The 27,034-nt window shown below is 41.2% G+C and overlaps 1 long non-coding RNA gene across 3 annotated transcripts in view; it reads left to right on the plus strand.

Annotated features, from left to right (window-relative positions):
* The window catches only part of LOC146661223 (uncharacterized), a 513,791-nt gene that overhangs the window by 15,140 nt on the left and 471,617 nt on the right, over positions 1-27,034 (plus strand). For 2 of the 3 annotated variants that reach the window (XR_014913584.1, XR_014913586.1), the window contains one exon: positions 4,174-16,188. This is a non-coding gene — a long non-coding RNA (uncharacterized LOC146661223). Of the gene's footprint in view, positions 1-4,173; positions 16,189-27,034 lie in introns of those variants that run through there. The other variant, XR_014913585.1, reaches the window with a different exon arrangement.

Genomic DNA, 27,034 nt, shown 5'->3' on the forward strand with positions numbered 1-27,034 from the left:
GTGTGGGGCCTCCCTGCTGCTGCGGAGTCGGGGTGGTCTGCCTCTCCCCACCGCAGGGAAAAGGGTAACACCACCTGGGTCTGGGTGCAATTCCCCCCTCCAGGGGCAAGGGTACCTAGACCCGGATTGTAGAGTACGCTTGGGGAGTGTGATTGTGTGTACAGCGTCTCTTTATGTCTGTCTCCACGTTGGTTGAGTGTGGAGTGAGTGCATATGAGAGCATGAGGGTGGGAATGGATGTTTGTGTCTGTGTGTGCCTGTATGTCTGTGTCTATATGTCAGGTTGGGTATCAGACGCCACCTCTCTGGGGACACCTCAGGCCCTCCAAGGTTTGGAGGCCTATCTCCACCCACCACCACTTCCCCTGCCGGTGGCGGACTCCCTCAGGTGTCGGTGTGTTGGTGGTTCTTTGTGTCTGGGGGTGGGCGTCCGGGTACACACCGGCTCACTCCTTGGCGGCCGCTTGTCGGGGCCTGGGGCCTGGGGCTCGCTCGGGCCCCCTTTGGAGGTGGGGTGCCCCCGGCCTCTCGGCCTAGGGCTCGGTCACTCAGGCGCAGCTGGGGGCCGGCGGAGCTCACGGGCGCGTCACTGCAACCCCCCCTGGCTTCTGCTCCGCGGCTGCTGAGTGAGCCCTCATCTGGGACTCTCCTAAGCTCTTACTGGAACAGTGGCGCGGCTGCCCCTCTGTTGGTCTTCCATGGTCTTTTGTGTTCTGGGGGCCTCTGGATGTCTGGAGTTTTGATCTCCTCCATACCCGCTTCACACCCTGGAGGACGGGGCTGAGGCCCCCCCACACTCCCTAGCAGATCATTACATGGAGAAACCTTTGGAATGCAAGCATGCTGATCCACACAGGTATGCACACATGGGTATTCACAGACGCGGACTAAAGCTTTCTTGGCTGCTGCCTCAAAGCACACTGTGCGCTGTCTATCTTGCGTGCTGCACAATATCGTTTATTACTTAGTAAATACTGATATCTATGACTAGCTAGTTTATTGTGATGGTGCTTTGTTTTCTCTATTATTATGTTGCTCTTTGTTGTTTGCTATCTCCTCTGTTTGTTTGTTTGTTTGTTTGTTTTTTTTTCTCCATACAGGTGACCCAGGAGTTTTTTTTTTTTTTTTTTTTTTTTTTTTGTGTCTCTCTTCCCCCCCCTTCTCACCGTCTCTTCTCCCCTTTGGTTTTCTTTCTTTCTCTCCCCCTCTCTCTCTCATTCATTCCCCCTGTCCTATTTATTAAAAAAAAAAAAAAAAAAAAAAAAAAAAAAAAAATGACAAAGGATGAACTGAAGCTCTGCAATCACGTAATGTCGCATACTGCTGTTTCTGATGTCATTTGGAAAAAAAAAAAAAAAAAAAAAAAAAAAAAAAAAAGAAACAAAAGCACTTCTGACCGCATTAAACCAGAACAGGAATTAGAAGTGGTGAAAAAAGGCTCATAAATTTAAAGCAGAAAGGATTATGAAAGAATAGTTTTCAATCTGATATTAAATTATGAGTCAATGACAAATTTAACCCACAACATGTTGCACTGGTTACTAGCGCTCCACCATTAAAGAAGTGTCAGTATACCCCTAAAACTGCTATGCTTCCATCTTATTTATCAAGTACACAAATTGTGCAACATTTTAATGGAAATCTGTCAGCAGTAAAAGGTGTAGTGAGATTTGGTTAGGTTCTAATTACAGTGTGTGGTGTAGTAAGGCTTCTATTATCTAAAACATAATGTAGGGAATAAAAATCACTGAAGGGTCAAAGATGTTTCTTTTATAAATGCAGATTTCTCATTTTTTTTAAATAACACCCTTCATGTTGTTCGCAATTGTTTTCTTGCTGTCTTAGTGATGAAATTTGCAGAATCCCATTCGTATTTGTGAAGTCTTATTTTATTTACTTTTTTTCTTGCCACTAGCTGCCATCAGTTGATCCATTGTTGTGTTTGTGCTGAGTGCAGAAATGAGATGAGCAACTTTTTTTTTTTTAAAAAGTCACATTTTGGTATCTGTTTTATTCTTTGTCTTTTGGTGATGATGGGTGAATTATCAATCTCTCCACTCAGTGTTCATTTTGTGTGATGTATTGGAAAGAAAGCTGGTATAATTTACAACCCTTGTCCCACAGTGTAGGTGAACCTCGGATTGGTTAATTGGAAAATGAACAGGGGGAAATGAAACAGGGTGAAAATCAAAGGATCTGTCTGTGCCTGTCAGCACCCAGACTGAATTATTACCCCGAAGGTACAGATTTAAACCTGCACTGCACAGCTGGGGACTAAAAATTAAACCTATTCATCCATCTGTCTGAATACAATTGGCATTTCATAAATATAACCAATGACGTGGTTCATAAAAAACAAGTTTATTAAAAAGGACTGTTCTGTGTCATTAAATTTCAAACGACTGGACTTGAGTATTTCTCTCAGAAAAACAATTCTCATACCACGAGTTTGAACAGACAACTATTTCATCAGCGTGTGTACGTGTATGTCGTTTTAATTCCCCATCCAGAATTGGTAATGAAAAACCCGTTGATAGAACAGCAGTATTTTATGAGAGCAGGTTGCTATTTCTCAAAGTTGCTGGCATGCAGTCAATATGTACAAAGTCTGCTTTGGTGAAGTGGAACACTATTTCACATTAGCAAGACTTGTTTCACGCCCAATCATGAAATAAAATATAATGATGCCTTTTAAAGGAGCTATTTGTTATTATAATTTCCTAAATCTTAAAGTGAATCGATGAATTTTTTTTTCCTTACCTGTCCCAGTTCTAGTGCAGCTGTAGTTCAGATTATGATCCATTACAGCTGTACTATAATGGCCACAGCCAGCAATACTGAGGTATGCACTGCTGTTAGTGGGTGTTAGCCAGCGCTGGTGAAACTTTCTTTGAAGTGAATCTAACATGTCAGACACTTAACAAATAAACTCTCATACAAGGTGAAAATCTAATCAAACTGTTTATCAGAGGGAAAGTGAAATTTTTAGGATACGTGAGTCAAATTTTAGCTGGAATACTGTTAGCTTATAACCAGCTTTTGTTTAGCTGGCCTTAGCCCATGAGTTCTCACCTCCTCCTCGGCCACTGTATTTAAGATGCTTTACTCTTCACAAAGGTTATTGATTGCAGTTATAAAAAAAATAACATTATTATTATTTTTTTGTTGAATTTTAACCAGGTTAAAACCCAAAAAGTGCTCGGTCAGTTTCTTACAGTTTTAGTAAAACCTGATCAATCACTCTGACGATGATAGTCTGACATGGCCTAAGAGAAAATGGTGCAAATTTAACAATAGGTGGGTTTTTTCCCTTTTTTTCACACAATATAAACAAAATGCTGCTGTTGTAAATTAAAGAAACACATTAGCACGGCTCCTTGGGCAGAAATCTGTAATGTTTACAAATACAGAAAGCTACAGGAAAATAATACCACACTTTAGCAGGACATAGGTGGTGACTTTGTCAACTTATTCAGACCTTTGGCTCTGAATAAATTAACAAACTCTCATGATGTGATCCATTCTTAAGGACAAACTACACTCATATTTATGCCCTCTTCCTTTCCAATTTTCACATTATGCAAAGCCATCCAGTGAGCCAGATTGGTTCTGGCCCCCCAAGCCCAGATATTTCCCCATTTTTAAGTCAAGCCAAAGATTGAAATGAATGATTTGTGCTTGCAATTGTAAGCTTCATTTATGCTCACAGGTCTGTGTTTGAATCCCCCTTTAACCTTTTAAATTTAACTTTTTGGGTTAATTGCAAATTGCGAAATACACAGAAAAAAAGGAGTTTATTTTTTAAAGAAGGTTTACATATTTTACTGTTTTATTTTTGTTATGTTCTTTTTAAAACAGAAAATGGTATATAATCTATCTAGTGAGTGGAAAATTGGCACAGCTGTGACCTGAAGCTGGAAAGACCGCCAGATTTAAGGTGCATGTGAGACCAGCTTATCAGCTCATGGATAGATAGCACTTGTCTTGGGGGGATTAGGGTGAAACCTTATGGCCCTACAGAACAGTATGCCAGGACTTGTAATAAAACACATCAGATTCAATCACCCCACAGCTGGAGGACACATTGTTTCATCTTGACTACCTTCCATCGAGTTATTGATTCCCCAGCAGCACCTTGTGATACTTATTAACCCTGTGGATTGTCTCTTGCAGAAAAGGGGAAAATGCTGGAATTATCAAAGAAGAGGACCAGAGGTATGAAGAGAGGGGAAGCAAAGAGACGCAGTGAAGCATAAAACCTGTGTCACAATTGGATTTCCGGAAAAAATGTCAAATTATCTCAGAGCGTGGCATACAAATATGACAAATTTAAAGTTACTCATGTCTGACAAATTATGTTCAGTTACAATGACTGTACTTCTGTATCATCATTTGACAAAACATCAAATTCTGCTTTCCAGATAAATTCTAAAAACCGAAGGAACCAGAAAATTACATCTTCAAACATGGCCAGAATATCATGCCCGGTTTATTGTGGGGAGGATGTGTGTGTGTGTGTGCACACGTGCACTTATGGGGTGAGGGGGTTTAGCGTGACCACCAAAGCTAAAAATGAGTCCACTGATGTTTCTTTGAGGCCCTTTGGATAAAGCCTTCAGCCCAGTTGCTTACATTAATTTGCATGTTCTGTCACAGTAGAGCCAGATGGCGAAGGGAGACCAGTTTGAACTTTCAATGAGAAAATCACAAATTCTGTGGCCTTGCTCCCGCATATAGTGAGTCCTTGAACATCTGCGAGTGCAACCCAACTGCTAACTACCAAGTCACAGCTTGTGAGTGAAATGTGACACTGAACTCAGTATGTCTCCATCTTACATCTGTAACTTCTTTGAAGACGACACACTAGGGGCAAAAAACAAGTTTGTTTATTTTCATATGATGGAAAATTTTAAGATTTGGGGTTAGCCACATTGATAATTGTTATCTACTGGGCATTTATTGAAATTAATCTCTGTGTGTATAAGGTATCAATTAGAAAATGTTATGATGCAAACTATTATATGACAACAAAAAACACAAATTAAAAAGAAAAACGTGATTTCCATAGCCATTTACTCAAACAAGTTTGCCTTCAGACACTGGATCAGAAATCTTTACATCAGTAATGTTAGATTATAATATTATTTTATGCCATGTTATACCCCTAATTAAAGATTGTGAATTATTATGTAGTTTTAGTTTGCATTATTCTCCTGAATTAGAAGAAGCTGATAACTATTGCATTAGTTAAACTGATTTGCATTACATTAAACTGCTGACTTGTTGTGAATGAATGATATTGTTTTATGATGCATTATACTGCTGAGTTATAAGAAATCTAATTTGTCTGAGTAGAAGAGAACAGAGTGTGCTGGAGTTTTCTGCCCCATTTCAGCAGGAGCAGATAAACAGGGAGCCAAGGTCGTAGCTTAGGCGCTGTGTGAGAGAAAGCATGTGAATGTTTAGGCTTTGTATGATAAGGTGGAGGCACCAGAGGCTATAAAAGTTTGAGCAATGCTCCACCATTTTGAGATTTTGAGGCTGTCTGCATCAGTGTCCATCTCCCACGTGTGTGATCATTAAATCATCGTTTGACTCAACCCGACCGGACCAGTGTTGTTATTGTGGTTTTTCTCTTGTCTCCATCCCCAATATTTTGAACCTTAACATTTTGGGGGCTCGTCCTGTGGTATTGGGGTGGAATTTAAAAGTTTGGACGGTCCGAGGTTGTCGAACGGACAGGCATGAGCCAGTGGTCTGATTTGAGTGGACAAAAGCCGGCTTATCTAAAGGTAAGGCACTACCTGTTGAATTATTTCCAAAATGTGCCAAATTGGATATGACTAAATTAAAGTCTACTCACTGAAATCACTGGTAGAGTGTCTGTTTTGATTTTGATGAGAATCACCGTGTGTTATGCAGTTAAAGTTGCTTAAGAGTATTTAATGAAGTTGAAGAAATATGAAACTGTTCCCAGAAGTAACAGAGAATGTTGGGTTTGAGTCCCTGGATATTGAGCTGAAGGCTCAGGTAGTTTGGTAGGGAAATTAGGACAGAAACTGTTCCCAGAAGTAACAGAGACTGGTTAATAGTTTTACAAATTAGGTCAGAAACTGTTCCCAGAAGTAACAGAGACTGTTTAATTGGTCGTAAAAAAGTTATCTTTCTTCGGTGAGACCCGTTATTTTAAATTTGTCGAAATTGTATAGGCGCTCTTTAGAAGTTAGGTCAGAAACTGTTCCCAGAAGTAACAGATACTGTTTGATTGACTACAAAAAAGTTGGACTTTCTTCGGTGAGACCCGTTATTTTAAATTTGTCGAAATTTGTTAGGTGCTGAATCTGTCAGGCCTGTCAGTGATTGTAAATACAAGACGTCTTTTGTAATATAAAATAATAGAGTTTTGCCTGAGCTTGGTGTGAGACTCTGTGTGACGTGCAGCTGCAGCGCTGCGAGCTATTTTTAGACGGTGTGTGAACATGCAAATGAGCGGTGACACGCACAGAGGACTTTTGTTGCTGTTTAGCGTGTTTTTGAGTTTTATAATTTTGATTTGCAAACAATGATACATGCCTGTAATTAAAACGCTGATTTTGCTGATTATGATACTACAAATAAGGTTTTGAATGACTAGGGTGTGAATGAGGTTGGGTTTTAAAGCTGAAACTCAGAGAGGAGTGTGTTGGGAGACTGGCATGTAGTCTGCAGTGCAAAGGTGGGCGTCTTGCCTGCTAGTCTATTTAACAGTGATGAAAATGATATTAAATAAATCTCTCAGTGTGTTGATACAGGTGGCTACGGGGCTGGACCAACTGCCCCCACAAGCACAGCGGCCGAAGCAAAATTATAGTAATGGAAACCAAACTCAGCAAAAATCAGCAGCTGTGGAAAAGACAGCAGCTAGCAGAGAATTAAAGGAGAAGTTAAGAGAAGTTTTTACACATAAAATTGCGGCCAACAGACTTGTGGAGGTTGGGAAGGCGCCTGGAGCATCACAACAAAAAGGTGAAATAAAAACACACACAAGCAGAGAAATGTGAGAGAGAGGCACGTGCTAGAGAAATGCCTCGTTTGAGAAAAAACGTTAAATTAGCCCATGTACAAACGCACATACACGCAATGAAGAAACAGCTTACACCCATGAACATGTGAAGATTTTCCAGCAACTTTAAAGCAGTGAAGCTTAACATACACCCGCCGTTACACAATAAAGTTTATCCACTACTAACAAATAAACCCTCTGGGTTGCAGGACAACAACTTAACTTCAAAAAAAAAAAAAAAAAAATCACAACCAGTGATAACACGACAAATTTAGTGGTTAATAAAAGTCAAATTGTGACATGTTTTCTTCTGATTGATTAATACAAGTGATTACTGAATGAAAGAAAATTCCATGTTTGTGCTTTAAACATGATCTTAAGAATTTTAACATGTACCTGTGTTGTCCTGTCAGCTTGGTGGGTTATGAGAGGATTATATGGTGAGAAAAAACAAAAAAAGGGGGAGAGAAGGCTGACACAGGGCCTGGTCCCGTTGTTTTTCCCCTCTCTGAGTAACACAGCCAATACAACATGATTTTCCTGTTCGTTTGTTTTTGTTTTTGTTTTGTTTTGTTTTTTCTCTTTATGCTTGATTACAGGCTGCTTTGTCGGCCCGGAAAAGCCGAGGCTGACCCTGGACTCCTGCTCTCCCCTCTACCATCGTTGCTCTCTCCTTTACCATCTTCGATGTGACTCTGACCAAATGCTAAAGCAGCTGGACCCACAACAACTTGAAACTGTCAACAGTGCTGCAGGAAAACGATCTCAGGCAGCAGAGACGGAGAGAGTTAAATCCAAGGCCCGTTTCACTACACGGGGAGATTTCCGTCAGCGTCTTTTCTTTCTGAGAAGACTGAGAAAGGCCCGGCTCCCACCACCGATTCTGACCACCTTATATAAAGGAACTATTGAGAGCATCCTGAGCAGCTATATCACTGTCTGGTTCGGGAACAGCACCATGCCGGACAGACAAGCTCTACAGAGGGTTGTGCAATCAGCTGAGCGCATCATTCGCTCCGAGCACCCTGACCTGCACTCAATCTACAGCAGGCGGTGCTGGACCAAGACCAGGAAGATCGTGAAAGACCTCAGCCATCCCAACAACAGACTGTTCTCTCTGTTGCTGTGTACGTGACAAATAAACATCTGGATTTGGAAAACGAGGCACTCGCAAAGTCACCAGCATTGTGCCTGATCGGACACACCCCTCTCACACACTCTTCACACTCTTGCCATATGGAAAAAGACAGCTTCAGCTGACAGAGCTGTGACGAGACGCCCATTAAGCCCAGATGAAAAGTGAGGCCGAGCAAAACCATGCTGACCTTAACCACTCTGCATTAAAACTGTGCAGGACAGTGACGGACCAACAATGACCATCGGGCAGCAAAAAGGGCGTGCCAGAGACAGGAGGAGTAACTGAGGTCAGGAGGCACCTCAGAATGGACAAAACACCAGGAGAAAATAAGCTGAAGGCACAGGTGTCGGGGCTCGGCCAGGAGCTGACCTCTGAGAAGAGCCGAACAGCAGAGCCGCAAAAGGACGTGGAGCAAAGCAAGGAAAACATCGATGTACTTCAATCTGAAGTGGACGGAAAAGATTGTGAGGTTTCTGCCCCTCAGTAAGAACTCAAGACATCAGAGCAGAAACTGAGCATGGCTCAAGAGGAGCTGGCTGATAATGGAACCCATCAGACTTGCAGTCCCAGACGCTGGACGTGAAATCAGGCCGGAGCATCCTGGAGCTAGATGAGCAGTGTGATTTGTCCGGTCTGCTATGGAGCAAACGTTAGGGGGATGGCTTCCTGTCGCCTCTGCCGTCCTCCGATCGCTCAGCGTCCTGGGCTGCCCAGCTCCGGACTGAACGCTCGGGCCGAGACACCCAAACAACCATGGACTCCTTTCCCCTGGAATGGGACCACGACTACGACCTGAGCCGTGGGCTTGAAAGTGCAAGCAGGGATCCCAGAGAGCCTTGAGGCCTGTGTTAAACTAACAGAACAAAGATTGAGGTCTTCCACTGGGGAGGTGGAAGCTGCAGACTCTCCTATACACCTTCTGGATGTCAGCCGTTCCACCTGCAAACAAACGGACAGCAGTCGCACTTCTGCAAGCAACAAACGGACATCCAGACAATTGAGCTGCGTATCAAAACCCTGAAGGAAGACCGAAGCAAAAGGGTCAAGTTAAGGAGGAGCGAAATAAGGAGAAGATGCTGGACACTGGAGAAAAGGACTGCCTCAATTGGGGCCAGAACCAGTATGGACAGAACTCTGAGCAGCAGCACCAATGGATGCAAACAGACTGAAAAGGAGGAGGGCAGGACCCAGGGCACGCTTCAGGCCGTGGTTTACCCAGAACACCAGAACAGGAAAGTGATGAACACAAACACCCACACAAACACACACATCTACATGCATTGACTCAGAATGAAGAGAAACACATACGAACATATGCACTCGTTGATTGAGTGAGAAATGACACACACACCCGCAAAAAATCAAAATGCTAATTCAATTCACTGAGAAGTGATCCACACACACACACATCTACAAGCTTGTGCAATAAAGAGTGATACACACACACACGCTGATGCAACGAAGAATGCTTTACTAACAAATGCTGCACACAAACATCCGAATATGGAGTCGGGTACAACAATAAGAAGCCATTGATTGTTTATGGGTTAAATGCATTTCATGCCACACAGAGGGCATCTGTGTAGATTTAGGGGACACGGTTTAAAGTAGTTTGGTTGTGAAAACAATGTCTGTGCGTGATGTCTGTTTATGGCTTGAGGCCTCCACTGAATTGTGTACTGTGCTTCACACACCCTGATAAGGAGCAGTGGTACAGAGTGAAAATGATGAGTGAATGATGTGAGTTTTATTTCGGAGAGAATATCAAAAGGTTGTGTTGATTTGACTCAGTTGTTTAAGTTTCCGCCAAAGCAAAACATTTGTGTGTAACCAGTGTCTACTATTGAATCAAGTCAATCCAACATGTCTTTGTCAGTGAAAAAAAAGGAGTTACGGTGCCTGTAGGCCTACACAATACAGTGTGTGAAGTTTTGGTTGATTTTTGGGTTTTGTTTGACACTAGGTTGATTCTATCAGTGAGGTTTGGATTGTTCTCTTTCTCTAAGAGAGAGAAAGATGGTTTGAACTTTGGACATGTTTGCAATGGGCCCCAGTATCTGTAATTATATGAGTGTTTTATTGTTTACGTTTGTTTTTGCTTTTGTTACAGTGCACTGAGATAAGAACATCTGAGAGGTGTGATCCACCGGTGGTGATATTTTGGTATTTTGTGAGTTCCTGATTTAACAAATCAGCTCTTTAATCCAGGCCTGAGAGATTGAACTTTAAAGCGCTATAAAATATTCTTATTGAAAACAGTCGCAAAGTATTTTTTCTCCATGATTATAATGAGCTTGGGAGAAAATTCACTTATATGGGACACTGATCCTGAAGCCTAAAAGGATTGCAGCGAGTCAATCCAGTCCAAAGAAGGAAAAACAAACAAGGAGCTGTTTCCTTTAAAATGATGACGTCATCTTGCTGGTGATGGAGCCTCGAATAGGTTGCGCGTGAGACACCATTATCAGCAATATCTGGTATGAATGTGTGTGAATGTATGCATGTGACTGGACTGTGACGGACTGACGACTAAAAGTTTTAACTGACTTGGTACTGAGACAAAAACGGTGCTGACTTTAGGATTATTAAATGTCCACAGACAATTCACCCAGCCTGTAAAAGAAGGGTGGATGTTTTGTTTTGCTTTGTTTTGTCTGCAAGAACAGAAGAATGACAGAGACTAAAGAGCTGTAGCTTCACAGTAGTGTGAACTGCAGACTGAACCCTTTGGTTGCTAATTTTGAGCTACTGATGTTTGCATTAAGGAAATTGTGTTTTAGTAGCTGTGTTTTAATTAAGGTATTACATTATATTGTTGGGAATATTAAATGCTAAAGTGAAGAAAAGGTTTGATCCCACTCATGACTGAGCATGTTATTATTAACCATAGTGGGTCACTATAGAGAGTCAATTAATTTTAGAAAAAAACAAACAAACAAAAAACCCTCCACCGAGGTCTATGAATAATAGGGGAATGATAGACAGCCACACTCAAAATGGAGATATGTAATGATAAACACTGGTCCCCGTCTTTTGGGCGCTTTCTTGAAGTAGTCAACATTTTAAAAGTAAGATAAAATAACAGGGGCATGTGCTGAGGGGTGGTGCTGCACAAGAACAAGAGTAAAATAAAGAAAATATTGTTTTTAGTTTTGAGAAGTGCAAATTAAAATGTACCATTACACTCAGAGGATCAATATGAAGCTTGATATTTGTTAATTTTGAATGAAGTACATGACTGGTGACTGTTCTGTCCTGAGCTTTTGTTTTTACAGCACCCGCTTGATCACACCAACAGTTTCTCGCCACCGAAGAGGGGTACTTGCAAAAAATAAAGAACGGGGAGGAATATCATCAAAACTGGAAAAAGGTAATCCCCAAAGGGGGTGATAACGCCATAACTTTCACTATGGTCAAATTCTCAAAGTTTGACCCTCAAAAATTCTTCAAACATTTAGACACAAAGTGGAGATTTAGATAAATATAATGTCGTAAACCACATAAGCATGAAGTATTTGATTCAATAAGATGGTGAAAAAACAAGCAGCAAAAGGTTGATCATGTTAATGGTGTTTATTCAAGGGTGCAGAGGAGATTATTATTATTAAAGACAACAAATGAAATAACGAAAAGTAGAAGTGGAAAGAATTTGCGTTAACGGTAATAAAATCAAAACAAAAAGGAATACTAACTAAAACTGTACTGAATGTTCACAAAACTAACTAAAATTAACTGGATTTATAGCAAAATGTGTTTGGTTGCATTGATGTGTGCGTGCCCTGCTGTAGTGAAATTAAGGTAGTACGTTAGTCGAGTCGTCTGTGTTGCTGCTCCGTCCACGCGCAGAATCAGGTCAGGAAAAGTCGGGAGACAGCGCCAGAATAGAATTGAGGATGATTTTAATATGACTGTTTTGTAGACATAACAAGAGTCTTGTAGTGGAGAGGGACGTAATGTCCTCCTGAGACCCAGAGAATAAGAAAAAACAGGGAGAAAATATTTTCTTTTTTTCTTTTTTTTCTTTTTTTTCTTTTTTCTTTTAAATGAATCAAGTGTTATTAAAATAACAATCTCATAAGATGAAGATCAGGGACCAACCCAGAAGTCACTGACACTTCACTAGCTGTAAACTATTGGTTCAGGAATAAGTGATGGCACTGAACTTTCTACTTCACAAAAGTCAATTTATTTAGGAAATCTGAGGAAGTACTGATTTTATTTGGAGACACAAAGGAACATTTGGCACTTCCCTCATCTTACATCTGTTTCATTGTTGCACCCAATCATTCTACAACTGAAATGCCTTGGACTGCTAACCATTTCAGGCAAGTGGAGTGAACTATATTTTGCTAGACTCTCATCAGATTGGGGCTTCCCTTTATTGATCTTTGGAGAGAAGTCTTCATTACTGGTATTATTCAGGTCTTGTTCATATGTTTGTCCCAGGTTTCTCAGCCAAGAGGAGCTTAAACTCCAGATACTGTGAGTTCCTTTCACACATTGAGATCACTGATAACTTTCAGCAACGACGTGATCTTGTAGAAACAATTAGGTGTTATGGATTCAACTATAATTGCGACTCTTATTTTTTACTTTATTGGAAAACATTCCTGCATTTTACCCATATTTTATTTTTAACTCAAAATCAAAATTCCAGATTCTACTACATGTTGGTTTTGCACCAGATAGGACGACAGATTTCAGGTGGCCCTGTGTCTTTCTCTATTACATCTGCCACTGCATCTCGATAATCTTTGTGTGGCTTTTAGTGGGTCCTGACCCTCTCATATTTTGAAAAATCTATGTTTGAATCTCCCTTAATAATTCTGTTAAGAATTCTCTCCGCCTTTGTCAAAAGTTGGGTATTAGGAAAAAGTGAAATAAATATAAATATAAAGTCCCAATGTGTAGAGCACACATTAATAAATTAGTCATGTTCCCTGTGAAAGTAAATGAGCCTAATTCTTAAAGACCACTGAAATTATTTACTAGATGTTTATTTTTTGAATAAAATAAAAATCTGAGTTTAACAAAACATTTTAATTGTAAATATCAAGCTTACCTTTCTTTCTTCCATAAAATGTGCTGGTGGGCACGCCAGCCATTTTGAAAAGGTGGGAAAAACAATTGGCAAGGCCACACCCCCACACATGTGACATAATTTTAAAGGTACTGTTGTCCTCTCTAAGAAACATCAGGACTTAGAGGAGTGGCAAGTAGAGTAGGAGAGCTACAAGCAAAAACTAAATGTGTACTACAGTGCGCAAAAAATGAATTACTGGGTCATCAGGGGGTCTTGAGGGACATTTATAAAACAAAAAATCCCACAAACCTTAAAAGTGCACTTGAAAAGCTCACACAAGAAGGTTAACCTAGCTTACCTAGAAGACCTCATCAGGGGGAGCACACTCCCCCTCTTTGAAGAGCTCACCCACTTAACTCGCATTCCAAGAAAATAGCTAACCCCAGATAAGGCAGCGTGATGTATCCCGAGATAACAGGACTGGGACATCTAAATAAAGGTGTGAAACAATCGCATGGAAAAGGTTATCAATTGACTTCAACCAAAATTAGGACCACTCGGTGCGGCAAGAGTTAATAGTCTCAATACCCAAAGATAACCAGAAGAGCATGATTGATATGATGGAACTGGGATTTTGTTACACTTAATTTTTGTAAAACACAAATAAAATTAAACTGAAACTAAGGATTTTCAGAAAATAAAAAATAAAACCTAATGAAAATGGCAAAACGTTTAAAACCCTGGTGCAGAGATTGGCAAATCTGACCAGGAAACGTTATAAAATGGATTGTCAGGACAGTCAGCGTTAAAGCCACTTTTGACAGTCCATACTAGGATGGCATTGGACATCTTCGGGGCGGAGGAGGGTTGGTGTGACCAAGGTGTGGTTTGGCTTGTTGTATGTATATTTGAGATCATATGGCCATGGATGGACCAGTTACCAGGGCATGGAAGGAGGACAGACTCATTAAAGGAGGAGAAGGAATTTCCTGGGATTGGAGATCCTCTGGGTGAGTGGTTGATTAAAAGCATGCATAAAATAGAAGTTATCTGTTGTTATTGATTGGTAATAGATTGATAATTGGCCACATTTACAGCTGTATTGACTTGTTGTGGACGTAGTCGACTTCAGGTTTAAACACTCTAATTAACAGGTTGAAAATAGTGACATTAAAGGAAGAGTATGCAGCACCACCCTGTCAGACGCCAGTGATGGTGGAGCTCACTGATGAATCAGGTGAGCTGGATTCATGGCTGATTCAAAACTAAGATCCCCCTGCTGTGGTCAGTAAGGGGAGAAAAGGGGGAAATAAAATCAAGAATAAAAGAGGCATTTATAAACGTTTAGGTGTCAAGTGAAACGGGACAAAAGGGGGTGTTATACTGTTATTTTCAATGTCAGCATTATTATTGTATGAGAATCATGCAACAAACATTGCATCGATGATCATTTATTGAAGCTTTTGACCTTATACTAACATCTGTGTTCCTGTGATTGTTATAACCTCTGATGAATCTTCTATTTACAGGTGTTAGGATAATGATATACTTTTTCATTGCAGGTGTAACCATGATCATTTTCATACATATTGCAACTTGTTGCTCATTGTGGAGTTGTGCTCAAGTTATTAAGGGTTAAAAGCTACAGTCAGCGCGAATGTCTGACTGATCTATTGAGGGGAAAGGCTTCGAGCATAGAAGGCCGCACGCGCTTACAAAACACTGATATCATGTTATTCTTTGTGATCTTTTCTTAAATTATGTCTTTAAAGTTAGTTTAAATAGTGGCAGTTAATTAAACGAGATTTATTAAAATATTAAATACCTGAGTCAGAACGTTACACGCGGATCACCTTAAGAGTCTGGGAAACTTTGTAGCTGCCTAACTTTTTTTTTTTAATGTTCTAGCTCCGTTGATTTGACACATTGGAATGTGTCAAAAGAGGGGGGGAAGGTTGAGCTTTAACATCAAACAAGGATTATTTGAACATTTTATAACTTCATTTGTGTCTTTAATACCTTAGGAATGGTAAAGCTTAAGCTAATAGCGGTCCGAGAAGACGGACCTTTTAGAGAATCAGTGAAAAAGCATAAACTATCACTTTCATGTTTAATCATTACTCATTGAAATGAACTGAATAGCGCTTAGAAGATTTGTTAATTTTTTGTCTTTTGTTAAAAAGAGGGGTTTCAATAATTTTCAGACACACCTTGCAAATGTGCTTATAACGAGTTGGCACTCGGCCTTTTGAAGGTCAGAAGCTTCGTTCGGCGTGACTGTCCGGACTGATAAAGTGTAGGAAACGCCTTGAGTGCAGAGGGCTAAATGCAAACACGCTTACACACACATAAGATATGATTAGAATAAGTCCCTGGGACATTCTGAATGTTTTAGACCAATTTTGAATCACTAGAAGGTCAGTAGATAACAACATTAGATTATTAGGGTTAGGAAGAGAGGTGTTTTGGTTTTCTGTCTCTTACAGAGAAAGGAACAGACACCAGACGAGGCCACAGAGATACGAGGGTCCTTCGCAGCAGAGACAGATACAGTGACTGCCGAGACATCAACTGGGTCCAAGGGTCATGGCGTTTGGGCTCCAGCTAGTCACTTCAAAAGGATGAATCCCATAAATACAGCAATAACCATGAAGGGGTTGACGGAAATCCGGAAACACCAGACCAACGAGGTTCGAGAGGCTCTTGGGCAAAAGGGGGACGCCTTCCTGTTCTTTTCTGGAGGATACACGGGAGACACAGGACCCGAGGATACACAGATCGTTGTTTGAAATAGGGGCAGAATAATCCCCTGATCTGTGTCACGACTGAAGGGTTGTCTAACCCCTGAGGTTGAAGTAAGAAGAACAGAGGATCACGCAACTGGACGACACTGGTAGCTGCAGCAATAAAATAAAGGTTAAGAGCTCTTCGGACAGAGGTTCTAGTCTACGTCTGAATGGTATAAGGGAACACCAAATAAAGCTGTGGGAGTGTCATCTGGACCTGCTATCCTTGTAGTAATAGTTTGTCTTGCACCTGACTTGCGCAAACACAGAGGTCATCTTACATATGGTTTGCCCGTCAGGGGGACAAAGGACCTCAGGAGTGAGAAGAGATGAACCCGGCCACACTGGGCTACAGGGTGTTTGTGAGGTCATTATTCTAATGACCTCATCAGGGGGAATTGTTAGATTATAATATTATTTTATGCCATGTTATACCCCTAATTAAAGATTGTGAATTATTATGTAGTTTTAGTTTGCATTATTCTCCTGAATTAGAAGAAGCTGATAACTATTGCATTAGTTAAACTGATTTGCATTACATTAAACTGCTGACTTGTTGTGAATGAATGATATTGTTTTATGATGCATTATACTGCTGAGTTATAAGAAATCTAATTTGTCTGAGTAGAAGAGAACAGAGTGTGCTGGAGTTTTCTGCCCCATTTCAGCAGGAGCAGATAAACAGGGAGCCAAGGTCGTAGCTTAGGCGCTGTGTGAGAGAAAGCATGTGAATGTTTAGGCTTTGTATGATAAGGTGGAGGCACCAGAGGCTATAAAAGTTTGAGCAATGCTCCACCATTTTGAGATTTTGAGGCTGTCTGCATCAGTGTCCATCTCCCACGTGTGTGATCATTAAATCATCGTTTGACTCAACCCGACCGGACCAGTGTTGTTATTGTGGTTTTTCTCTTGTCTCCATCCCCAATATTTTGAACCTTAACAGTAACTATTTTTATTTCTATCTCTGTAGTTTAAAGGTTTATGAATGAACGTTTTGCCCCCAAAACACAGTGAAAATCATTTATGAAGAAAACCTAATAAAGCAAGGGTTTAAAGCTTTTCTTTATCTGAGGGGGCGATTGTGGCTCAAGAGTTGTCAGTTCGAGCCCCGGCTCCGACAGTCTTGGTTGTTGTGTCCTTCACCCGTTGCCTACTGGTGGTGCCAGTGGCACACTGCCTCTGTCAGTGCGCCCCAGGGCAGCTGTGGCTACAATGTAGCTTGCCATCACCAGTGTGTGAATGTGTTGACTGAACGTGTAAAGCGCTTTGGGGTCCTTAGGGACTAAGTAAAGCGCTATACAAATACAGGCCATTTACAGTGGGGCAAAAAAGTATTTAGTCAGCCACCGATTGTGCAAGTTCCCCCACTTAAAATGATGACAGAGGTCAGTAATTTGCACCAGAGGTACACTTCAACTGTGAGAGACAGAATGTGAAAAAAAAATCCATGAATTCACATGGTAGGATTTGTAAAGAATTTATTCGTAAATTAGGGTGGAAAATAAGTATTTGGTCACCTCAAACAAGGAAAATCTCTGGCTCTCACAGACCTGTAACGTCTTCTGTGAGAAGCTTTTCTGTCCCCCACTCGTTACCTGTATGAATGGCACCTGTTTGAACTCATCATCTGTATAAAAGACACCTGTCCACAGCCTCAAACAGTCAGACTCCAAACTCCGCCATGGCCAAGACCAAAGAGCTTTCGAAGGACACCAGGAAAAGTATTGTAGACCTGCACCAGACTGGGAAGAGTGAATCTACAATAGGCAAGCAGCTTGGTGTGAAAAAATCAACTGTGGGAGCAATCATCAGAAAAGGGAAGACATACAAGACCACTGATAATCTCCCTCGATCTGGGGCTCCACGCAAGATCTCATCCCGTGGGGTCAAAATGATCATGAGAACGGTGAGCAAAGATCCCAGAACCACACGGGGGGACCTGGTGAATGACCTGCAGAGAGCTGGGACCAAAGTAACAAAGGTCACCATCAGTAACACACTACAACGGCAGGGAATCAAATCCCGCAGTGCCAGACGTGTTCCACTGCTGAAGCCAGTGCATGTCCAGGCCCGTCTGAAGTTTGCCAGAGAGCACATGGATGATACAGCAGAGGATTGGGAGAATGTCATGTGGTCAGATGAAACCAAAGTAGAACTTTTTGGTATAAACTCAACTCGTCGTGTTTGGAGGAAGAAGAATACTGAGTTGCATCCCAAGAACACCATACCTACTGTGAAGCATGGGGGTGGAAACATCATGCTATGGGGCTGTTTTTCTGCCAAGGGGACAGGACGACTGATCCGTGTTAAGGACAGAATGAATGGGGCCATGTATCGTGAGATTTTGAGCCAAAACCTCCTTCCATCAGTGAGAACTTTGAAGATGAAACGAGGCTGGGTCTTCCAACATGACAATGATCCAAAACACACCGCCCGGGCAACAAAGGAGTGGCTCCGTAAGAAGCATTTGAAAGTCCTGGAGTGGCCTAGCCAGTCTCCAGACCTCAACCCCATAGAAAATCTGTGGAGGGAGTTGAAAGTCCGTGTTGCTCGGCAACAGCCCCAAAACATCACTGCTCTCGAGAAGATCTGCATGGAGGAATGGGCCAAGATACCAGCTACTGTGTGTGCAAACCTGGTAAAGACCTATAGTAAACGTTTGACCTCTGTTATTGCCAACAAAGGTTATGTTACAAAGTATTGAGTTGTATTTTTGTTATTGACCAAATACTTATTTTCCACCCTGGTTAACGAATAAATTCTTTACAAATCCTACCATGTGGATTCATGGATATTTTTTTTTTCACATTCTGTCTCTCACAGTTGAAGTGTACCTCTGGTGCAAATTACTGACCTCTGTCACCATTTTAGGTGGGGGAACTTGCACAATCGGTGGCTGACTAAATACTTTTTTGCCCCACTGTACCATTTATCTCATATGCAGACTTCTTGTGTTTATGTATCTGCCCGATTTCCACATTCAAACATGAAATTACGTAAAATCTATAATTATGTGCATAATCATGCTGATATCTATTACACCGATAAAGTAATTTATATACAGCAGTTGTGTTTTTATTAGCAAACACCTATATGTGCATGGGTAGTCTTTATCTTTAAACCTTGGGGTCTCTACAAGAGGTCTGTGAGCTTGAGAATCCTGTGTAGTATCCATCTGCATGTTGTTCCCGGGATCTGCTGGACCTACTCGCCCGGTTTTGGGTTACTGCTCATGGCGACCACTGCTGTGATAGCAATGTCTTCCTGATGTTTCTATGACTTGCTATAGCTACATCTATCACTACGGCCGTCTTCCTCTGGTTGTCCACCACTATGTCCAGTTGGTTAGCCAGCACTGGTTTATCTGTCTGTATCTGGAGGTCCAGGTTTGTCCAGCCACCGTTAGGATTTCTCAATGTCAGCGACTTCTTCAGTCTGCTACTGGTATAAACCCTGCAGGGAATTTCAGCATTAAGTACAGAATTTCATTTGCCTACCTAAAGTAGTGCTCTTGTGTAAGTAATACAATAAAATTAAATTAAATCATGAAAATATTTGACAATTTGGACAGCTTTTGAGATTTACAGGTCAGGGCTATCTCCTACCAAATCAAATCAAATACTGTGCAGCCCCACGCACGCGGCGATCCGCGCTAACTCGCTAACAGAGATTTGAGTTCAGATCAGATTTAATGTGGTTATGGCATTAACGTCATTTTAATGAGATTAACACTGACAGCACTAGTATATATGTATGTCAGCTGATTAATATTGTGCAAAAATGGCATTTATGTACAATATGGAGTGCATAAAGTTTCAAACTTTCGATAATTGACAGTGAAGTGTCTGTGAAGTGTTAGTGTTAGTGTTAGTGGTCAGTGTTCAGCAGACTGATGGCCTGATGGAAAAAGCTGTCCCTCAGTCTGCTGGTTCGGGACCAGATACTGCAGTATCTCTGCCTGACGGAAGTAGTTTTAACCAGTACCAGTATGGTCTCCCCTTAAATCTCTTGAGTCACATGCTCATGAGCTTTATTTAGAGGCTTGATGTCTGAGGTAAGGAAGCCTGACTAACTTCATATAATATCTCTTTTAAAACAGAAAATGCAGCTAAAAAGCAGCTTCTTCTCTGCATTGATTAGAACCACTGCAGATGTTTCATGAATATCATGTCGAAATCTCATCCCGCTTGTTGCAGACCCTTAAGCGAGAAGATACCATGTGGTCTGGCTTGGGAAAGTTCTGCATTTCTCCAGGAGAAACTTGAAAACAATGTACTTTTAACTAAGAATTATAAATGTGTGAGCAGAGTAGACAAAATCTTGGATGTGCAAAATTAGAATTCATTCAACATTGTCATTTGCATCTCCAGAAATATAGCAAATCAAAACTAGAAAGGTAGCAGTCCATTTTACATTTTAACATTCAATTCCAAAGCTGTTTAAACAGCTTCCAGTCTTAGAGGGCTTTCCAAAACCTTTTGATACCACACTGAAAGGATTTGCTCCCATTAAGTCACAAGAGCAATAGTGTTAGACTACTGATGTAGGAAGAGTAAGGCCCGTCTAACAGTCAGTTCTTCCCAAAGGTGTTCATCACACGGCTTTGCACATGGGAACTTTGCAGCATTGTCATGTTCGAGCATATTCATATCATAAATACTTGTGATTTTCCAGCTGTCCAGTATTTCACATTCAGAGGCTCAGAACAGCACTCCGCTGAGAAGAAGAAAAAAACCCCTCATCATTTCAAAATGTAAAATCAAACTCGGTCTGAGAAAATGTGCTTTCTGAGTCCATTTGACTGTACGGCACACATGCTGTACATCAGACACTCGAGACTAAAAGCCTTGTTACGCTTGTGTGTGAGCACTGATTCATGCCTGCAGACTGTGAATGCATTCCCACTAATGAGAGCACACTCCAAAGGGATTCTTCAAAGGCCTGCCTGAGCCTAAAGAGCCTCCTCTTGTAATTCACCTGCACAAACTGAGTTCTGTTCCTCTGAGTGCTCTGCTTTTCGAACGAGACATGTTTGCCTCAGTGCATAGCCAGTGGTAATCAGCGATGTGAAAAGGTGCATAGAAAGCCAAAGAAAACTGTGATTTCCTGCCAGAAATGAAAGGAAATTTTATATCACAAATGTCTTTAGGAAATACAACGTGGGGGATAAATTTTTACCAGCCATGAAAGCAAATGCTAACATTTTTACCTTGTGCCTCTGTCTGTTTCTGTACATGTGAGTCATCGGGGGAAAATCCAACGGTTCTAGCAGGAACAATCGGCAAAGATGCAGTCTTAAAAAAAAAAGCAGAGACGTGTAGTTTGAAGATAGGTGTAGTCAGACCAAACGGAAACCTCATACGCTGAAAGTGCCAAAACTGCAGTTCCCCCATTCCCCACATAAAGATCAATACTGTTTAGTACATCTTGATGCATGCTCAATCATCCAGGTAAGTAAATCATCAGCTGCTTATCCCAGCTGGAATTTTGTCAAAGCTGTGAAGGCACTTGAAGAAACCTCCAGCCGTTCCAGGAGAGAAGGACAACTGCTGCCTAAGCGAAAACCCATAGTGATCCCATATGTGTCAGGAGTATCGGAATTTTTTCTAAACCACCGAGTCTCTGTGGCCTTTAAACCCCAAAACACGCTGCAACAAAAACTGGTCCACCCTAAGGATCAGGTCCCCCGACACAAACAGACTAATATAGTGTACGCTGTAAAGTGCCAGGAGGATTGCCAGAATTTAAACATCGGGGAAACCAAACAACCTCTGGCAAAGCGGATGGCACAACACAGAAGAGCTACCTCGTCAGGCCAGGACTCTGCAGTCTATTTACATCTAAAGGCCAGTGGACACTCTTTCAATGATGAGGATGTACACATCTTGGACAGGGAAGAGCGCTGGTTTGAGGGCAGAGTCAAGGAGGCCATTTACGTGAAAAGGAAAAGACCATCTCTGAATCGAGAAGGGGGTCTTAGGGTACATCTTTCACCATCTTATAATGATGTGATTGCAGCCATTCCCCAACTCTCTGTGAATGGTACTCATGGCCATTGATCAGTGGCTTTGATCAGTGGTTGTTGATCAATGGTTATGAGAATTTCCATATTAATGATTAAGGAACTGACCTCCCAGCCCAGTGTTCCTCAGTGGTGCTGGTTTCAGTCATTATGCAAATGTACTGTTTAGAAGATTGGGGAAACCTGCAGTCAGCTGAGACTGAAGAAGTCACCTGGATGAGTGACGAAACGTTTCTCCCTCTGAAAATGCTACGTCCAGATGAACAGAATCAAACTTTGGGGACTGTTTAGTACATACACGTTGTTTCTCTCTGTAGCTTTTACCCATTTATTATAACGATAGATGGTCATCTGACTAAACTGGACCATGTTTGCGGTTTTTCTAGTCTTTTTCAATTCAATTACCGGCAAATGACACAGCCTGCTGTGCCAGTAATTGCAGTAGCACCCGTCCAATAAGTCACTGCTCCAGTTTTGGTTTGTGCAATGGTGACATCACAGTGGCTGTTTTGTATTTTCCTCCTCCTTCTTCTTAAGATAAGATAAGATAAGATAAGATAAGATAACCTTTATTAGTCCCACACGTGGGAAATTTGTTTTGTCACAGCAGGAAGTGGACAGTGCAAAAGTTATGAGGCAAAAATTAGAATACAATAAGAATAAATACAGTACACAACTGTACAGAATAGAATAAAATAAAATACTATATACAGTAGAATAAAATAAAATAAATATACAATAAGATAAAAATAGAATACAAATACAAATACTATATACAACTGAGTAAAAATACAACGATGACAGAAAGGATTATTGCACTTAGTATTATTGCATATGTATGGATGTGTGTGCTTGATCAGTTAAAGTCTTTATTATGGAGTCTGACAGCAGTGGGGAGGAAAGACCTGCGAAATCTCTCCGTCCCACACCGTGGGTGCCGCAGTCTCCCACTGAAGGAGCTGCTCAGTGCTGTCACAGTCTGCTGCATGGGGTGGGAGATGTTGTCCATCAGGGATGACAGCTTAGCCGCCGTTCTCCTGTCACTTACCACCTCCACTGGGTCCAGAGGGCATCCTAGAACAGAGCTGGCCCTTCGGATCACCCTGTTCAGTCTCTTCCTGTCCCCAGCAGAGATGCTGCCGCCCCAGCAGACCAGACTTACTACTTAGTACTAAAACTGCTTTTGTGCTAGCTTCTGCTATGCCCAACAATGTGCCTCTTTCAGGTGTTCACTAAAAGCCCTTGACACCTAAATATGTTTCCACAGCATAAAGTTTGGACTAAAGCGATGTGAGGAAGCAAGATGAATTGGTGAAGCACATTTTGCCATGGTAACTGGGAAAGAATTCGTGCTCTTATTGTTGTTGTATACCAGTATAAGCATGAAATACGTTTCCTCTCTTTTTGAACATACAGGCTGCTAACTCCTGTCATCTGTGCCAAGTAAACTTTAATTTATTATATAATGATGATGCTCATTACAGCTTACCCCAACATGTTTAAGATAACATACACAGAGCTTAAAGGGTAGGCAAATTCAGCAACAAACAGTCAACCACAAAAAGATAAATGAAGTTGCTCTCAGGTTTCTCTCTGCCTCTCTGAAGCACACATAAACACACACTCCTTTGGTGTGTTTGATGTGCGCTCTATAATCCTCTTCAGTAATAGGAAGGAGCTGTTTTGTGCCACAGGGAAAAGCCATCATGTAGAACAGCTGCTCTGAGCTCAGGCTGATCAAATTATTACCTGGCTAATCTGACCCGCTTGCTGCTTTGTAGTTTACCAGCTACTCGGCATAAACAAATCCCAGGAAAACAACCTCTGCTCCCGGAGTGCCCCGTCAGAAGTTTTGATGCCATTTTGGCATAAAGCTTCTTCACCTGCATTTGGATAATCAATCAAGCATGTGGAGGTCCCTTAGTCACGTCCTCAGGCTGAGCTTCATGAATGATATTTAGTTTAGTATTTTTCTAACCTCCAGCAAACCAAAACAGCTGATAGAGAAGCTGCAGTAGCAGGGTTATTATACTGTTTTCCCCATTGGTCAAAAAGGAAATATGTTTTTGTTCTTATTTTCATCTCTCTCTCTCTATTTAGATGAATCGATAGATAATAGATATTCCTCTAACAAGAGCTAAGCTAGTTTAAGAGTGTAAGATAAAGACCGTATCCTAATTAAATTAATACAGGGCTTTGATGCAAGTTCATCAGCTGGCAGAAAAAACAAGTTTTCTCTCCATCCACCCCCCTTTCAGCCAGCTTACTGATTGGCTGCTCCTCAGAATAGTTTAACAGCATGTAGGTGAGGATTTTCTGCTTACCATAAAAGCTGCGTTCCTGAGATAGTAACATTTTTGCAATTTTTCTCTTGCCCAGTTTTGAAGCGTCTGTGTGAAATGTAGCATCGGTTTCCTATTCTTAGCTGACAGCAGCGTCACCCGATGCGGTCTTCTGCTGCTGCAGCCCATCTGCCTCAAGTTTTGACATGTTGTGCATTCAAAGATGCTCTTCTGCATGTTGCTCGCTGGATATTATCTCTTTTTCAGACCATTGTCTGTAAACCCTAGAAATGGATGTATGGGAAAATCCCAGGAAATCAGCACATCTCAGCAGGAGATCGTGTTTTTGGAACCAGCACTTTGGGGTTTGGACTTTTAATTCTTTATTAAACGCTCCTTTAGCTTCTTAGTTTGTTTATTCTTGACCCTTTTTGGGGGGCTTTAGTAGGAGTTTTGGTTTTAGTAAGTGGGTTTCAGTTAGTATGTTGCTTAGGGATTAGTTTGTATTAGTTTTTCTTTATGTTGTTTTTTTCTTAAACGTCCCTTCTGTGTCAAGTCTGTGTGTTTGTGTCACTGTCTCAGTGTTTGTTATTTGCTGTTTTATTTTGCTAGTCTCATCTTGTGTGCATTGTTTTTAGTTTTGGTTCCCCTTGTTTCATTTGTTAGATTCTGTTCACCTCTGTCTTGTTTTCCCCAGCTGTGTCCTCTCCTCTTAATTACCTTACGTGTGTTACTATAGCCCTTAGTTTTTCCCAGCACAAATAACGTCATGTTCAAAATCACTTGAATCCCTCTCCACCCCAAATTCTAACACTCTGAGCCTCAGCAAGTTGTCATGAGCATTGTCTTCTTAGATATGTGTTAAACATGCATACTTAATAAAGTGGCTGGTGAGTGTGTATGATAGAAAATAAGGAAAACCATGAGAGGTCCACTTCAGATCAACTTAATTATGGTGTTAACAGAATTCTGACTTCTTTCTCCTGCCCTCTTATTGTTATGTTGCGCAGTAGCCTTCCCTAAAATCTAGGACTTGATTCTGTCATCATACTTCTCCTTCTGCTAAAGATGAAACACAGCATGGTGTAGTTTACACATGCACGCACGCACACACAAAAACAATCAAAAGAATTGAATTAACTGCACCTAATACGCATTTCTCCAACAATAACATTGCAGTGAGGTGGAGGGTTTCCATTGCTGCTGATCAAACTCAGATTTTTGTCTTTCGTGTTTCTGTTTGCTTGCTTGATTGTGAGGTTTTTTTTTTTGGGGGGGGGGGGGGGGGTTTACCCATCACAGCTATGCATTTCCAATGAATGGTGGTGTGATTGAAGCAAGACATCTTGTGAGCACAGTGGGTAGTCGGCTGCATTTGTCTAGAACTGACAACACTTGTGTTTTTCATTTGTCAAGGCCATAGTGGCACAGGCAGGAAAATGTGGAGTAAATAACTTTGGCTCTCAAAAGACAATTGGAAATCCTGTCATCACAAACTCTGTCTTTGTTGATTCAGTGCAGAGACACCTGACAAAAATATGCAGCCTGTGGTTCATGCCTGTGTGGAATCCTCAAGTCTTTGCTATGCTCAGCCATTTATTTATTTATTTATTTATTTATTTATTTATTGCCTGTCCCATTTGGTTCTTTTGCCATCAAAATTGTTGTCTAAAGGCAAAGAAAGATGCCCAATGGATTTACTTTACCAAATGGACCATCCCAGCCTTGCACTATTGGTCTATTTGATTCACCTTTGCTTTTATTGTTTATTTTATTTTCATTTGCTGAACACGGGACAGACTTGACTGGGGAAAAGAAAAGGGAGAAAGAAAGAAAGAAAGAAAGAAAGAAAGAAAGAAAGAAAGAAAGAAAGAAAGAAAGAAAGAAAGAAAGAGGGAAAGAAAAACAGCGGGGAAGAGGGACGGTGATAAAGGGCAAAAAACAACAAAACAAACAGACAGAAAATACATATATCAATCAGCTGGATCACCTGTTGAGAAAGAAAAAAGAGAAAACAAGCAAAGAAAAAGAGAGCAATATAATAAACAACATCATCACGATGATTTATGTGAATATAACAGTAAATACTAAATATTAAATATTATTGTGCAGCACGTAAGATTGACAGCGCACAGTGTGCTTTGCGGTAGCAGCCAAAAAGGGTGTAGTTTGTGTGTGTGAGCACCCATGTGTACACCTGTGAGCATGAGCGCGGTTGTATTTAAAAGGTTCCTTCATGTAATGATCTGCTAGAGGGTGTGGGCGGGCCACAGCCCCGTCCTCCAGGGCATGAAGCAGGTATGGAGGAGATCAAGGCTCCAGACATCCAGAGGCCCCAAGAGCAAAGGAGACCAAGGAAGACCAACGGATACATGCTCAGCCATTTCTTCTTTCTCAGTATACATTAGTGGTATTTCTCTGTATGCCTGTAAAGACTGTATTTTCAGCTCTTCCAAATCAGCAAGCAGATTCTTTTCTACTCTAAATATATCAAATGATAGTCCTGCTTACAGCTGCAGGCTTCTGTTCTACTAAAGCTGATGCTGCTAAAATAAACATGTTTAATAATGCAACTACAAAATAATGCTGGAAAGTTTTATCTAACAAAGTCAGAGTAAAGAGCCTAATCAAGACTTTATAATCTCAGTGTTATGGTCTGCTTTATGGCTGTGTCAACTTACCTTGGCAATTAGTGACATCAGCTCAGGGACATCAAATACAGTGTCGCTTGAGATTAATGA

Source organism: Rhamphochromis longiceps, linkage group LG10 (genome assembly GCF_057381845.1).
Source record: "Rhamphochromis longiceps isolate RC_006_pf linkage group LG10, R_longiceps_female_GT1.1, whole genome shotgun sequence".
NCBI lineage: Eukaryota > Metazoa > Chordata > Actinopteri > Cichliformes > Cichlidae > Rhamphochromis > Rhamphochromis longiceps.